At 48.3% G+C, this 15,704-nt stretch overlaps 1 protein-coding gene across 2 annotated transcripts in view; it reads right to left on the bottom strand.

The window, feature by feature from the left end:
- Nucleotides 1-15,704, bottom strand: part of KIF5B (kinesin family member 5B) — a 1,711,571-nt gene that overhangs the window by 1,624,249 nt on the left and 71,618 nt on the right. The gene's annotated exons all lie outside the window — the stretch shown is intronic.

Genomic DNA, 15,704 nt, shown 5'->3' with positions numbered 1-15,704 from the left:
TCTGGTATGATTTTAGTGTGACACAGTGTGTTTTTGTTTTTTTCGTCTCCAGTGTGTTCTTACTCAATATCCATTGAAAAGGATCACTATTATAGGCAGCTGAAATCCGCCTTGATGCGATTGTATAATTGGCTACATTGGATCCTTGGAATACGCAGATCCCAAGGTATATATTTTTACAGCAGATTTTTGGTGCTAAGGGTCCCCTAATGGGGACTAGGTATGAGTGACCTTATTCATTCAGGCTACTTTGTTCTTGCATAATGTTGACATATGACATTAAGAGTAGGTAAAAAATAAATTGGGAAACTTTGGTGCACACAATTTTTAATGTGGTTATATGTTTTTATAGATTGCATTAAGGATCAAGTTCAGATCCATGCCCACCAGGACTGGAGGGGACGATTACTCTAGAATTCCAAGAAGAGCTACCCCTGATGAATGTCAGACATCTAAGAGTCAAGAGACAGAAACATGTTGGGTTATATATAGTATGCAACAAATGAATTATGCACTGATGTTTGCATGTTAAACTTTTTTTAGTAATGTGGTATGGTTTTTTCATTTTACATTCATGTAATCGTCCTATTTTTTGATAACCTGGTGTTAGGGTTGTTCCTTAATCTGTGTATGATTTAACACAGTTTTTTAACGAGATTGATGTTTTCTATAATAAAAATATTTTTCTTAATGATATAGTTCCTGTGTGTTACACCTCCTCTTTCCCATTTAAATGTGAATTTGAACGGTTTTCTTCTAGATCATACAAATGAGTATACCAAACAATATTTTGGCATCCTAAAATAATTATTACTTGAGAGACATTTTTGCCACCCTAAAAGAATTGTTTGAAAGTGACTTTTGCCATCCTAAAGCAACTGTTGCTTGAAAGATACTTTTGGCCATCTTCAAGAAATTGTTGTTTTGAAGAGACACTTTTGAAAGTCACTTCTATTAGATTTGTTTGGTTTCATAATTAGCGCTTTTTACCAAGTATAACTTTAAGATCTTTCCTTGCACCCTTAATTGAAAATTTCTAGTGGGAGGGTCAGATTAGTACGTTTTGGACACAAGGTCGGGTTTATTCGTTTTGACACAGACAGCTCTTTCGTTTTAGTTTCCTAGGTAGGGAAACTCTCGGTAGGATAGGGAAGCCTTCATCCAACCGTTTTGTTTTAATAAAGATGTTGAGAATATTACAACTTTGTGTCTGCCTCTCATTTCTGACTCCGCATGCAGTGCAAAGTAAATAACTAAACTCAAAAAGGATTGCATCAAACAAGGAATTGTAGTATGGCAGTAATGATAAAGCTAGAAAGTGACTAGAGTTAACAGTGTACTAGGCTCACAAATGCGCACAGTCAGTAAGATTAAGGAAGTGGGAGTATTTTACTGCCTATTTTTTTACATTTTGAGTAAAATTATTGCTTTTTGGGAGTAAAAAAAGTCATTCCTATTCCCAATGGGTGTATTTTTAGGCGATTCAAAACACATTTCAATTTGAAAACATCTTTTTGTAATCCATAATTCTTTGCACCAAGTAAATATGTGTACATTAAAAAAAAAATCAATTTTTACCTTCAATTTCACTGTCCAATTAGGGAGCAATGCAGCCCCTTCAATCGCTCTGCTCTCTGGGTCCACTGATAAAAACATGCCTGCAGAACTGGGTTGGTGGAATCCAGAATAGATCATGGCAAGTTGTTAATGGCAAGGAGGATCTTATCCAATTTAAAAGGGACTCAATTTATCAAGCGCCGAAGAATGAAAGCCCTACAAGATTTAAACCTTAGTCCTGCAGGATGAACACATAGGCCAAGAGCAACCGCTCAACTCACAAAGCTATCTTGCAAGAAATAGCCTGTCAGAGGTCAATACACAACAGTTTACATGTATATTTGCCAAGGCTGCATGCAGTTCAAGGACAAAGAGACTGGTATCTTTCCGACAACTGAACTATAATCTTTCACTTCGGCACATAGAAAATACCCTATACAGAATTACTAAATGTGAAAACATTAAAAGATGGAAATGATCTGAACGGCACATTGTGTTTTTCAGTCCGTGTAAGATGCATTAGCTTGTAGGCAATTGGTTATACACGATGTGTTCCTTATTACACAATTTATAAATATTTGACAAACTTTTATACAAGGGTCTCTGATTTGAAACCCAAATGTCACTCTGCAATGTAAATCTACAACTAGAATTCTGAAAGTAACCAAGTTAATTGTTTACATGATAGATTTGGTGTGCCCAAAAGGTTTTCAGCTTTGCCGAGCCATCAACCGGCACGCTTTAATAAGCCCTTTTACATGAAGTATTACAGCAGCCCATTTCACAATACCTATTCATTTTTTCACTTACAAGTTGCAAGAAAAATACTAACTCGTCAGTTTGCTCCTAAACTGTATGGGCACGCAGAAAGCATTCATTTCTAAATTTGCAGTACCACCCTTTTCCCTTTCATGTATGCCGAACCTGTTCTTCGCCTTTAATAACTACCAAACATGTTTTCACTGCCCTACCCTTTATGTGTGTCGATTCAATTTACCAGAAAGTGAATTCCATACAAATGAAGTAATATGATGCTACAGAACGGAAGCAAAGCGTCTTCATCATGGAGAGTGAACTGTCTTCTTAATATACAGCGCTAGAGTCATCAACTCTGTGCTCCGAAGAGGGAGGCACTTCTTAAATGGCACAATGTTAAACATCGGCCCAACCGCCTTACTAGATTTAATACTAAAACATACCAGGACTAACACAGGAGAAGTAATCGCTGATCAAAAGCCAAAGCCAAAGCCACTTGGGCTGAAATGAGTCCCGAGGACAAGTAGGGCAAGCATTACAGTACTTCAACTATATGGAAAATACACCTGACTGGGAGAATATGAAAAACAGAGCTCTTTGGCCCCTAGCCCGTTTAAGTAAATACGTCCCAATCGGAAGGCGAAAAGGATTGTGGGTTTTTTGGAAGGAGGGCGGTAGGCAAACCATCACTATGTTGCCTCAAAACGCTAGTGTCTTAAGCAGACTCAATATTTCACTGCAAAGGTCAGGTGACCATTGAAAATACGTTTGCTTGAGGAAGCTTCATTCGGACACACATGATCGTCCACATCAACGTTAACCAACTTATTTAGTTGTAAGAGATCTAAAAAGTTTGGTTATGTGCTCACAAGGAGCAAGTTAGGTGTGTGTATATCTTATGGTAACTATGGTAAACTCGGGTAACAAAAAGTGTGCCCTCGCTCCTGGCAAGTGAGAATTTCATCTCGGTAAGACATTGTGTGTACATGGAGAGATTGCAGCTGGATTAATGGGTCACCCTTAACAAGCAAAGCAAAAATCTCTCAATTTTGCTCAGCTTCAGCTCTCCGGGTGCGCATCGGCAAGGACAGTACCTAACAGATGTCTAGTTTAGGTGGGAAGGGGTAAGGAGGAACGATGGAGTAGGAGTACAGTTGTCACAACGATGAATAACTTTAATTTACTCAGGGCTCAAGCTGAGGGAACAAGTGGGTGGGCAGCACCCGCCCACTTTTTTCAGGGGGGCGCAGTTTCCACTGTGTGTTCAACGAATTTCATTTAAATTAAAATATAAGTACTTGTAACAGCTCCGTGTTTGCGATTTGAACCTGGGGCGTGGGGCTGTGATGCAAGAAATATGGATATGTCTTCCAATGTAGGTTCACTGCCTAGGACGCGACTCTTGACGGCATAGCCAGGGTCCCCCCCACAATTTCTTTTTTAGGACTCGAGCCATGCATTACGCCAATGTCCTGCCCCCACTTCCATTATAAAACCGCATTTGCACACTGAAGGGGAGGTTGACCTTCCACTTACTAACCAAAAAGGTTCTGCAGAACGGCTTGCCTGAACAGAGTATCATCAGCACAGAAGCTGGCGTCTAAGCAGTAATGCCGGCAGAAGGTGCGTCAAAAGTGGCAAACCTGGGAACGACCTCCAAGGGACAATGGAAGGCTACAGGGGCCAAGTTGGACCGAACAGCGTGAGCATGTAGACCCCTAGGAGGGTGGAGCCCTTGACATACGCAACTCCTTTACTATAGAAGAAACTATCCAGCAAGCAATGATAGCTCTGGAAGCTACCAGTGCCCAAGATTTGCCTACGTAAAGGACGAAAAGGTTGCTTAATGCCTTGACCTCTTTAGGGAGAATTTCAGAACTCGGCAAAAAGCCAGATTAGGCAGTGTTCGCTCTCCCTGAGGGGACGAACTAGAAAAAAAAAGAAAAAAAAACACACACTGGGAAGGAGAACTCTTGATTAATGTAGAAATCTGAGGCAGAAAGGAGGGATGCATAGGGAGCCACACTTCGTCCTTGAGAAAAGTAGTGACTGGTCAAAACTGTGGAGAGAGCCTGCAGTTTGCTGATCCTGCAAGCCAAGGTAACAGGCAGCAGAAACGCAGTCACCCAGGCAAGTCAACGAAAGCCATAGGCCCAAAAAGCCATTGCAGCGAGAACTACATTGAGGTCACTGGAGGAACAAGGGTTTCTCACCATCGGAGGTCATCAAAATTCCATTTTAATCACCACATTCGATAGAGAGAAGAATCCCCCTTCCACATTCTAGTAGGCCACCACCATATTCAGGTTGATGCAGCAGGATTCCACAAATACCTTCGAAAATGTCAAACCCGAAATGAAAGAAAGAATGGATATCAGGCAATCTGATAAGATTGTTTATCCACCCTTCGAGACACCAACGCTGTATCCATTTACAAATACTAGGCCCCCATAGAGGGTTGGCGAGCAGCCATGAAAACCTTTAAGTTTCCCCTGGACAACCCAGATGCCCAGAGTCACTACTTTAGGAACAAGACTGACAACTCAAGTGATTGAAGCGAGTGATGCGAAATCCACTCGTCCGGCTGAGACAGCAGATACACCCTCAGGGGGAAGCCTGACCAAAGACGACAGAGGCTTTTCTAGCTCTGAAAAACTCGAATCTAGCTGGCCCCATGGATGCCAGAGTCATAGAGCAAGGACCAGATTCCCTGAACTCGAGTACCTTGTGGATGAAGGGGATGGGGGGGTTGGAGGGGATCCCCACCTACAAAGCCACCTGGAAAACATCTCTATGAAGCTCTCCCTGGTGGAGTATGACCACCAGCCTGCTGAGGGCATCTGCTTCTAGATTCGGCTCCCTGAAAGGCGGAGAACTTTAACATGATTGTTCCGTTCAGTGGACAGCTCCCACAGCTCCACAGCCACGGGCTGAAGAGACCTGGTAGAGCCCTTCTTGTGTAAACAAACAATTCCAGTCACGTGGACCGTGAGAATCTGAAGACAAGAATTCTTGCTGATGGGCGAGACATTGGAGATAGCTTGTAGTTCCAGGACGTTGATGTGGAGTAAGCACTGGTATGAATCCCATAAATCAGAGTCGCTCCAAGTTCCACTAGGGATGAATCTGTGGTATAGAAGAAAAAGGACCAGAGAACTCCACTTCCCTCCCAGTCACTCCACAACCTCAAAACTAGACGCAAGGGGGCAGGGGAAAGGGAGGACAAGATGCTGGAGTTCAGACAGATGCTAGATAAAGATGGGTTCTCCTCATCTTGAGCCTGGCATGGGGCATGTGGAGGACGCAGGAGACCCAGCAACCTTTGAAACCACCAGGCTGTCGCCACAGAAGTGGTCAAAAAGGTTGTGAGAAGGTCCTGAATTCTCTCCTCTAACAGAACACTGGAGAGGGGAGTATCCCAAACGAACCCAATGAAAATCAGCTTCTGAACCAGCATCAAGGACGACTGTCAGGTTCGCTGAGAGACCGAGATGGAACATCAGGTACAGAGAGCCAATGAACATCAGCCTCTGAACCAGCATCAAGGACGTCTGTCAGGTTCGCTGAGAGACCGAGATGGAACATCAGGTACAGAAGCATACAGGGAGAAGACTGCACCCCCAACACAGTGTGGGCCAGGACCAGCCAGTCATTGAGAACAGGGTAAATGTGGATGCCCCCCTAGCTGAGTCGATGCTGCAGAGAAAGGTTTAGTAAAAATGAGGGGATTAGGGGGAATCACATTGAGATTGATGGCCAGAGTCCTGAACTGAAACCAACACCTCCTAAGAGAGGAGCATAGAAATCTTCTGTGGTCCCAATCCTTCAGATCCAGTGCGCAGACCCAATCTCCCTGACAGAGAGCAGTCTGCATCTGTGCCGCCATTATCATCTTGAACTATTCCATAGGAAGAAAGGTGGTGAAGGAAGAAAGGTCCATGATGGTGTGTGCAGGCCTGCCGCCTGGTTGTTCATGGGCTCCGATTAGCCTGGGAAAAAACCTGGACTCTCTGGGAGAGGGGTCCAACTCCACTGCCTTGATATCCAGGAGCTTCAGGACCTCAGAAACCGAAGAGCATCCCAAGCTGCAGGCTCTCCATTCTATGATGATAGAAGGAAAGCCACCCTCAAACCAGAGTTAATTGAGGGCAAAAAAGCCAGTCATAACTTTAGCTTAGGTTCTGAGGAGTGAGATGGGTGTGGGGGGAGGCCCTTGGGAAGGTAGCGGCCGAGAAGGAGAGCAATCCCCTCCCCGCATCTGTCCCGCCTCTCTAGCAAGCCCTACAATTCCCTGAACAGTGTGACATACATCTCAGCAATCTTTGAGAAGAGATCAAGTAGCCGGTTTAGCCAACACTGCCAAAGAGTTGGCGGTGTGTGTTCTGGCATCTTTTACAGCTCCCAGTCAGTCAAGGAATGAAACAAATAAGTTGCCTTCCTTGAAGGGGAGGTCCATCATTTTGTCAAGCACTTTTTAAATTTCATGGCCTGCAAATAGGCCTAAACCAAAAGTTGATGTCTGAAAGGTTTTGAATAAAGCATAACCACGTGCTCAGCTCTGGGCAACCCTCCAGACCATTGTTTTTCAGCTTGCCAAGCCATTGCAGAAGGGAAAGACCATATGCAAACCAGGCTTGGTCCACCCCAAAAGGGGTAGTCCAGCCCGAACTTCTATGTCAGTTCCCTTCTGCACGAGACCACAAGCATCCCCAAATTGTTTCGGCCTTATTGGGTGTCATCAGTGAGGAGTAGCATGGGTCTCTAAGCCCAGCAGGTTCGGGACCCAAGTCTGAGCTGTGATGCTGGAAATGCATCGGAGGAACAGGGCCTCCATATCCTTGTCTTTTACTGCTTTTTATTGTGTGTTCTGTCGTGTTTTCCGCACAGGAGTTCATGTGGGACTCCTGGCGGTGCAGCTCTCTCTTTTGGTTTGGTAAACAGACCCATGGGATACCCTTATGGCACCCATGGGTGGGAGGGGGGTACAACCCTGTGCCCCTAATGTATGTTTTTGGGCACCTGTGGGTGACCCACAGTGCAGGGTACGGGCTGGTGGCAGCTCCGTGCTGAATTGACGGGTGCCCTGGGTGTCCTCCATTTTGGGGATGCCCAGGCCCCGTCATTGTAATCAGTAGATTGCTGATGGAGACAAGATGGCCCCCGTGACCTCTTGCCTTCCATCACCCGTTACCTTGTTTTCCCGAAGTCCCGGGAAGCCCGGACTCTGTCCCTTCCCCCTGACTGGCTGGTGGGTGGGAGTTCCATATATGGTAGTGTTGGGGAGGGGGGGCGACCAGACTGGCTGGAGCCTTCCCAACGACCGTATGTTGTGGGTACACCTGTGGGTGGGAACTGGGTGAATGGAGTGTGTGACAAATATACACTTCTTCGTGTGGCTGTCTGGTATCTGGTGTTTGCATTCATACCAGTTTTGGGCAGGGCTGTCTCAGTCATTTTGTCAGTGTGTAGTGTTGAATGGCGTGGTACTTGTCCGAATCCACATTCTGTGTTACGAGTGTCTGGATGGGGGAAGAATGGCCTGAATGCACCGTGCGTCTGATTGGCTGACAGACTACTGAATGCCCTTTTGAGTGATTGCTTGCCTGAGTGTGACCCAGCAGAATGAATGGAAGATCAACAGTATATCTGGGGACATCTCACTGCTAGATATCGTTCAGAAGCTGAAGAGAAACTGGAGTTGAAATTGAAGCTTGACCTTGAAGCCCTGCTGGAAGAGAAGAATTGCTGTTGCTCTACTTTGCCGATCTGAAAGCAGTTGTGTCTCCAAGAACTGATCCAAGAGAGGACCTGGTATGGAGACCTCTCTCCGAGCTACAAGTGACCATCATGCACCAGCTGATCTTTGCCAAAGCTCCCTGGTACACAGACCTACGAAAGGCGGGGACTGCCGTGGAATCCCAAAGAGAAGCACCCAGACTGTTGTCCGTCACCGTCCCCGACCGGAGCCCGTTGCCTAAGAACATTTGATCCAAGGATGCTCTCGTTTGCACCGTCGGCCACTTTGTCCCACCAGAGAAAGTCAAGGCCGTCAACGCACTGAAGAGCATCCGCCGGTGGGTTTCCCGCCACTCAAAGACCGTATAGACGCTGGACGACTCAACACCCTTACTGGGCCACAGTTCTTCAAACTCCTAGCGGTCCTGAACTATCGACATCGAGGTGCCCAGCACGCCTCTTCCTTGCAGAACATCTACGCTCCGTCATCGACTAGCACCGCTAGGAACGAGGCCGACACTTCACCGCCGTAGTTCACCCTGTTCATCGCCGGACGTTCAGTGACCCCGTGGCTCCTGCCTTAAAAGGGAGTGCACTCAAGAAGGGCCGTCGATTTCCCGACGAGGAACTCTACAACACCAGGTACTTTGGGGTTGCTGAACTATTGGCAAGACTCCTGTGAACAATATATGGACTGGGCTTGTGATATATCTTTATTCTACAGGTTGCCCAGGTGAGGGGATCTCCACACAGAACTGTGTAATGGCAGGGGCCAGTATTCTGCCAATCGTTCTAACCAACTGCTTTCCCATTGTTGGTTTCCTTTACAAACTGATTTGTGTGACATTTAACCGTACAGTTGATGCACTTTAAAAGAGATCGAATAGTGATTGTGGTACCACATAGAACTGTATAGATTTGGCATTGTAGATAACCAAGTGCAAAGCGAGTTATCGTGATATTGTACATAACCTTGAACATTATATAAAGACTGTGTTTTAACTAATACAATGTGTGGACATTCCTTTGTGGGTGCTTGCGGACTACACTGTACTTAAGAACCAGACTTCATCACCTCCCGAGAAGCTAGGCCCCGATTGTTTGTCCATTGCTACCAACAATAGAGAATCTTGGCTGGGGTCCTCTGTGCCTCTCCTCTACCATATAGAGAGCAAGAGTACAGACACCCCCCTCCAGTCTTTACATGGGCACACCGGACCACTCAGGCTGACTAAAGCAAAACCAAAAAGGTGGATGTCTGCAATGCCTGCCACCTCATGTAATTTCTACAGCCAACGCCGACACGTCCATGTGGCTGGCCTACTGTAAAGAAGGTCCTGCGTGACCATTTTGGCCTCAGTGAGACCCGTGGTGAAAGCCTCATGCTAGTTAGCCAGGAGGAACCTGTCAAAATAGGAATGCTCCCTTCACAATCCCTGGTATTCCGCCGCTAATAAGACCGTACCATTTTTGTTTTCGTCATTACCATTGGCTTTTATTCTACATTTTGTCATTTGCCAGAACAAATAAAAATCCATCAACACATTTAACAATATAGGTTAAAACAATTATTACAATCAAACATTATTAAAAAGCGTGGCAGTTACCTACAAAGTTTACAAAAGTTAAAAAGAAACCAACTCTTTTCCAATGTGATAAAGCAAGGCCAATTAAAACAGTTCAAATCTATCCTAGTCTGGCCCGCCAAGTAACAATTTTCACGTGAAAATGTAATAACGAGGCCCATGAAAATTGTACAAAATAGCAATACAAGGGAAAGTGCAATTGACAGGACTGAAAGGGTCAATCTTTGCCAGTTTGAGAGGTAATGATTCTAGGTCATTCTGATGTATCCTAATCGTGACCATACTATTTGATTGCCTACGCTGTAACGTCGAGTTCTGATATACCTTCCGGCAAAAGGTGGTGAGAAGCGTATTCTCCTTCCCAAAAACAGAGCACAGAAGAACCAGCTGAGGACCTAGATTGGAGTGTGGCTGCAGCCACCATTGAAGAGGATGACTGAATATAAGGCTCCAGGCACGCAGTTTGCAATGGAAGAGGCGGATACCTCATGTCAATCGGTCTGCTAACCACTGCAGCCGAGTGAAGTTTGAGCCATATTTTAAGGGTCTCTGTCATGATGTCTGTTAAGTAGAATAACCAGGTTACTCACCGTAGTGACCACCTTACTCCTAGTCCATAGTCCCCTTTCCTCCATACTTATGGGACATCTCTCTGTCTTGTGGGACGGGACCGGAGCACTTTGTAAAAAGCATCCAAAAATTTTGCTAAAATGTGTCCTTCCTCTCTTTCCTGCGCGGGGCCCGGCACGCGGCCGCAACCCCGCCCACCTTGACTCAGCCCCGCGCATCGCCCATCAGTCTTTTTCTATCACCAGGTCTAAGACCTATTAGCAATAACAGTGGAACCTTATTAGAGGGGACGGCGGGCGGGCGTATGGAGGAAAGGGGACTATGGACTAGGAGTAAGATGGTCACTACGGTGAGTAACCTGGTTATACTCCTACGTCCCGTCCCCTTTCCTCCATACTTATGGGAGATTCCTAAGCACTCCTTACAGGAACTACGGGTGGATGGAAATACCCCTTACTGGAAAAGGTACTTCAGCACAGCCTGACCAAACTGAGCATCAGCTCTTGAGCTCATGTCTAGACAATAATGCTTACAAAAAGCAGATGCGGAGGCCCAAGTAGCTGCCCTAGCGATGGTCTCCCATATTTCTGAAAGGTAACCGCGGCTGCCTTGCCCCGCACCAGGTGTGCACGAATACCTTTAAGAGGCCTCAGCCCTTGGACGGTGAAAGACTCCGTAATGCAGGTGGCGATCCACCAAGAAATAGTCGCCTTAGATGGGTTACCAAAGGTCACAAACAGTTGAGAAGAATTCCTAAACTCGGATGTTCTGTCCAGATAGAACTTAAGAGCCCTCCAGACATTGAGACAATGCAGAACCCTTTCTGCCTCTGAGGCAGGGTTCGGAAAAAAGACCGGCAGGGAGATCGACTGATTCAGATGGAACTCAGATACCACCTTCGGCAGGAAAGCAGGATTTGTCCATAGGACCACCTTATCCTTGTGAAAGACCAAGAAGGGATGCTCCACTGACAAGGCTTGGAGCTCACTCACCCGCCTTGCTGACGTAACGGAGACCAAAAAGGACACTTTCCAGGATCGGTACTTGAAGCCCACCGTGGCCATTGGTTTAAAAGGTTTATGGCACAACGCCGTCAGGACCACATTTAGATCCCACGTCGGGTGTGGACTACGAATTGGAGGATAGAGGCGTGTCAAGCCTGCAAAATTCCTCTTAACCACTGGGTTACACAGAGAGTAAGAGCATTGGTCCGTAGAAAGGTAAGTGGAAACCGCTGAAAGGCAAGTTCTGCATGACAGAACGTGGACACCCGACTCCGCTAAGAAGTATACAAAGGACAGTACCATGTCAATTGTAGCCCCCTTTGGGTCCAACTGCTTGCTTAAACACCAATGACAGAACCGGAGCCATTTGCTTCTGTACTGGGACCTAGTCGAGGGTTTCCTGGCTGCCTGGATAATACGCATGTTATCCGCAGACAAGTTAAGATGTTCTAAAGACTTGAACTCAGGCACCATGCCGCCAAGCTGAGCGATTGTGGGGAGGGGTGCCACAGCTGTTCCCCCTGGTAAAGAAGATCAGGGGTCACCGGGAGCCTGATCGGTGGATACACCGACAGGTGTTGAAGTTCTGAGAACCAAAATCTGGCCAGCCACCACAGGGCTAGGAGTAGGAGAGAACAGTTCACCGAGTTCTTCAATTTGCAAACTGCTCGGTGAACCAGAGGCAGAGGAGGGAAAGCGTAAGCTCTCATGTTATGCCATGGAATCTCGAGAGCATCCCCCGGAGAGAAAGCTCCCAGCCCCCCTCTGGAGGCATACTGAGGAAGCTTCTTGTTTACCGCCGTAGCAAAGAGGTCCATCTCCGGTGTACCCCAACGCAGGAAAATCCATGAGAGAACCTTCACCTTCAATTTCCACTCGTAGCTGACCATTGTCCGTCGGGTGAGGGCATCCGCTGTGACATTCAGCTGGCCCGAGATGTGCACTGCAAGCAGCCAAACACCATGAAGAACAGCCCATTCCCAGATCTGGATGGACAGGTCCACGAGAGGGGGAGACTTGGTTCCCCCTTGCTTGTTGATGTAATACATCGACACCACATTGTCCGTGCGTATACAGACCACCTTGTTGACAATGATCGGTCTGAACACCCTGAGCGCTAGGAAAGATCGCCAGAAGCTCCAGATGAATAATGTGGAGGAGCTTGTCGTGAGGCGACCAAAGATCCGTGACCCGAAGAAGATCCAACGTCGCACCCCAACCCAGAAGGGAGGAGTCCGTCGTGACCGTCACCGTAGGGGCTTGGTCCTGAAACCATGCACCCATCGACAGGTTGCTGAGGGACGACCACCACTCCATGTCCACTCTCATGTAAGCCAGAATCATTATCAACTTGGAGTCCGGATCCACAGCCTGACGCCAAGAACTCTGAAGAGCCATCTGAGTTCGCCTCATCTTGAGACGAGCAAGAGGAAGAGCCAATACGCACAAGGCCATGAAGCCCAGAAGCCTCTGGAACCACCAGGCCGACATGCTCTCCGACTGCGCAAACCTCTGACGCGTGGCTAACCGACCCGCCATTCTGTCCCCGGTCAGGTACACTCTGCAGTCGATCGTGTTCCAGCGGAAACCCAGGAAAATCAAGTCCTGCGAGACCGTCATGGAAGATTTCCGCCATTTCACCGACAGCCCAAGATGGAACAGGAGCTGTAGGAGAGACTGAAGATTGCTTGCGGCTCTCAACGGGCAAGGCCTGCGTAAGAGCCAGTCGTCCAAATACAGATACACATGGATACACTGCAGACGAAGACAGGCCCCAATCACAGACAACATCTTCGTGAAGACACGCAGCGCCGAGCTGAGGCCAAAAGGAAGCACTCGAAACTGGAAGTGCTCCTCTCCCAAAGAGAAACAGAGCTATCTCCTGTGTGGATCCCAAATCAGAATATGCATGTACGTATCCTGAAGATCCACCACGCTGAGCCAATCGCCCATCTGCAAGTAAGACCGTATCTGGCTGGGCGTGATCATCTTGAATTTCTCTTGGGGTAGGAACAGATTGAATTGGGAAAGGTCTAGGATGGTGCGCAGGCCAGCCTGGTTGGGTTTGGGCACTGTAAACAGCCAGGAGTAGAAGCCCTCCCCTCGTTCCACGAGAGGAACGGGTTCCACCGCTCTGAGGTCCAGAAGCTTCTGCACCTCGGCATTCAGGGAGGGCGATCCCGACAGCTGGAAAGGAGGGTAGAAGGGTGGGGTAGGGGTAAGCAGAAGCCCGCGCGAGCGACTGACAAGACCCATCTGTCTTCAGTGATGGTCTGCCACGCCTCCCAATGAGACGCAATGCGTCCTCCCACCGGGGTCTCATTCGAGCGTGGAGAACCCTCATTTTGTAGGTTTTTCAGTGGTATTGCCACCTGAGGAGGAGGCTGAGGAGCGGGAGAAAAACAGAGTCCGTTGTTGCCTCAGGCGGTTATTCCCCGAAGAGGTATCCACTCTATGGGATTTCTGGTCAAGGATGCCCCTGAAACCAGAGGAGGGCTGACTATGCAACAGCAGTCTCTGGGTTTTAAAGGGGGTTTTTACCAGGACTGACAAGGATTTAGCTGTCTGCTTGCTATCCTTCGTCTTGGTCAGCTCTACATCCGTTGTAGAATGAAACAGCTCCTTACCGTCAAATGGAAGGACCAAGACCTTGTCCTGTACTTCCTTCGAAAACTTGGTGGCATGTAGCCACGCCTGTCGACCCCCAGCATAAGGCCCCTAGCCGAGGTGTCTACGTGGTGAGCCGCAGCCTCCAGGAGACCCTGGGCCAAGACCCTGCCGTCGGATAAACCCGCCTTAAAATCCTCCAGCTTTTTGACCAGAATGAACTCCGACAGACCTTTCCACATCCGCATATTAGCCCCCGCTAACACTAGTTTGGCATGGCCTGCCGCAGGTGCAAGACCGAGTTAGTGAAAATCTTCCTCCCAAGGGAGTCAAGAAGCTCGTCCTCCTTTCCCAGAACCTGAGTAGCCGTTGTGGAAAAGTATGCTCCAGGCCTGGACTGTAAGGTAGCCGTAGCCACCACCGTGGAGGAGGGGGGCGAACAAAACGACAAAGCCACCTCTTCCGAAGAATGCAGCCTGTATCGCGCGTCAAATTTCTTATTGACAAAAAGTCCAAAGTGTGGCTTTTCCCAAACCCTTCAGACCTCGGCCAGAACGTCCTTCTGCAAGAACAGGCCGGTACGCTCCAAAGGAGACAGGGAGAACTCCCCAGAAAGCATGCCCTCCTGCGGAGCGGGTGCCTCGGGCACCAAAACATCCAAGAAGCACATCATGTCCAGTACCCAGTCATGGAAAGCTCTAATAGAGCGGGGCAGATCTTCGTCGTCCTGATCGCCCTGCGTGTCCTCCGACAGGTCAGGATCCTGCTGAACCGTGTCGGGCACTGCCTTGTCCACAGGGGACAATGGGGGCAAAGGCGGAAGAGTCGGGGAAGGCACCGTAGGCAAGGGAGGCGCCAGCGGGACCACCGGGGTAAAGAGTGGAGCCAGAGGCGCGGGCGGACACATCTCCCTAAAAAGCCCTTTGAAATATTCCCTCATGGGATTGGTACACATGAGCGTCTGAAATTTGCCGAAAAAGGCATCCTTCGGGGACTGTTTTGGAACCAGAGGGGGGCCCCTCATGAGGAGGATAATTCCAGGGACGTAACGGGGGAGGGTGCCACACCGGCCCATCACCCGACATATCCACATAAATCAAAGGTGCCGACCCCGCAGGCAACGAAACATTGTGCGGAAGGGCCATCCGAGCGTTCCAATCATTGACTGGCTGATAAGGATGCGCACAAGGAACCCTATGTTAACCCAGAGCGCCAAGCCCTACACCCGAGACCGATGGCGTAGTTGTAGGGGTAGTGCCCAAAATGGCCACCGTGGTCGTGGCGGGAACAACCGCCATTTTATCATCACCTGAGGGGAACTAAGCCATGTGAGGAAGTGAGGCAGGGGTCCCAGTCGGTGGATCAGGGGTCTTAACTTTAGCCTTAACACAAGGAACCTCAGCAGGGCTGGTACTATGAGGCCTGGAATGTTTCTGTGACATACCAATCGCCAAATTAGCCTTCCCAGGAAGGACCTCGGCACTTCCGGTAAAAGAAGAACTTTCCTTCTTTGCCCCCTCAACAGATCTGGGGTCGCCACAAGAGCGGGAACGGTGAGAAACAACCTTCACCGACAAGGCCTTGCCAGGCGTCTCAGAAATGTTGGTAGCTTTAGCCTCTGAACGAGGGACTTCGGACCCAAGTCCGGTAACAGCCTTACTAGCGCAGGCCTCGAACATCCGTTCGCTAACACCAAGCCCCACTGAGGCCTCAGGGCGAACCCCGGTCTTATTTTTGAGGGAAGCCGTTAGAATGGCCTCAGAGCAAGCTCTGGTACCCCACGACTCAGTAGAACTGGGTCTACAAGCAGTCCCCACAGGAGGGGCCTCGGAGCGTACTCTGGTATCCACAGTCCCCTTACGGAGACCCTCAGAGAAAACTCCAGTAC

This window comes from Ambystoma mexicanum, chromosome 2q (genome assembly GCF_040938575.1).
Source record: "Ambystoma mexicanum isolate Mex_15411 chromosome 2q, UKY_AmexF1_1, whole genome shotgun sequence".
Lineage (NCBI taxonomy): Eukaryota > Metazoa > Chordata > Amphibia > Caudata > Ambystomatidae > Ambystoma > Ambystoma mexicanum.
This window is presented reverse-complemented; position numbering and strand designations above follow the sequence as displayed.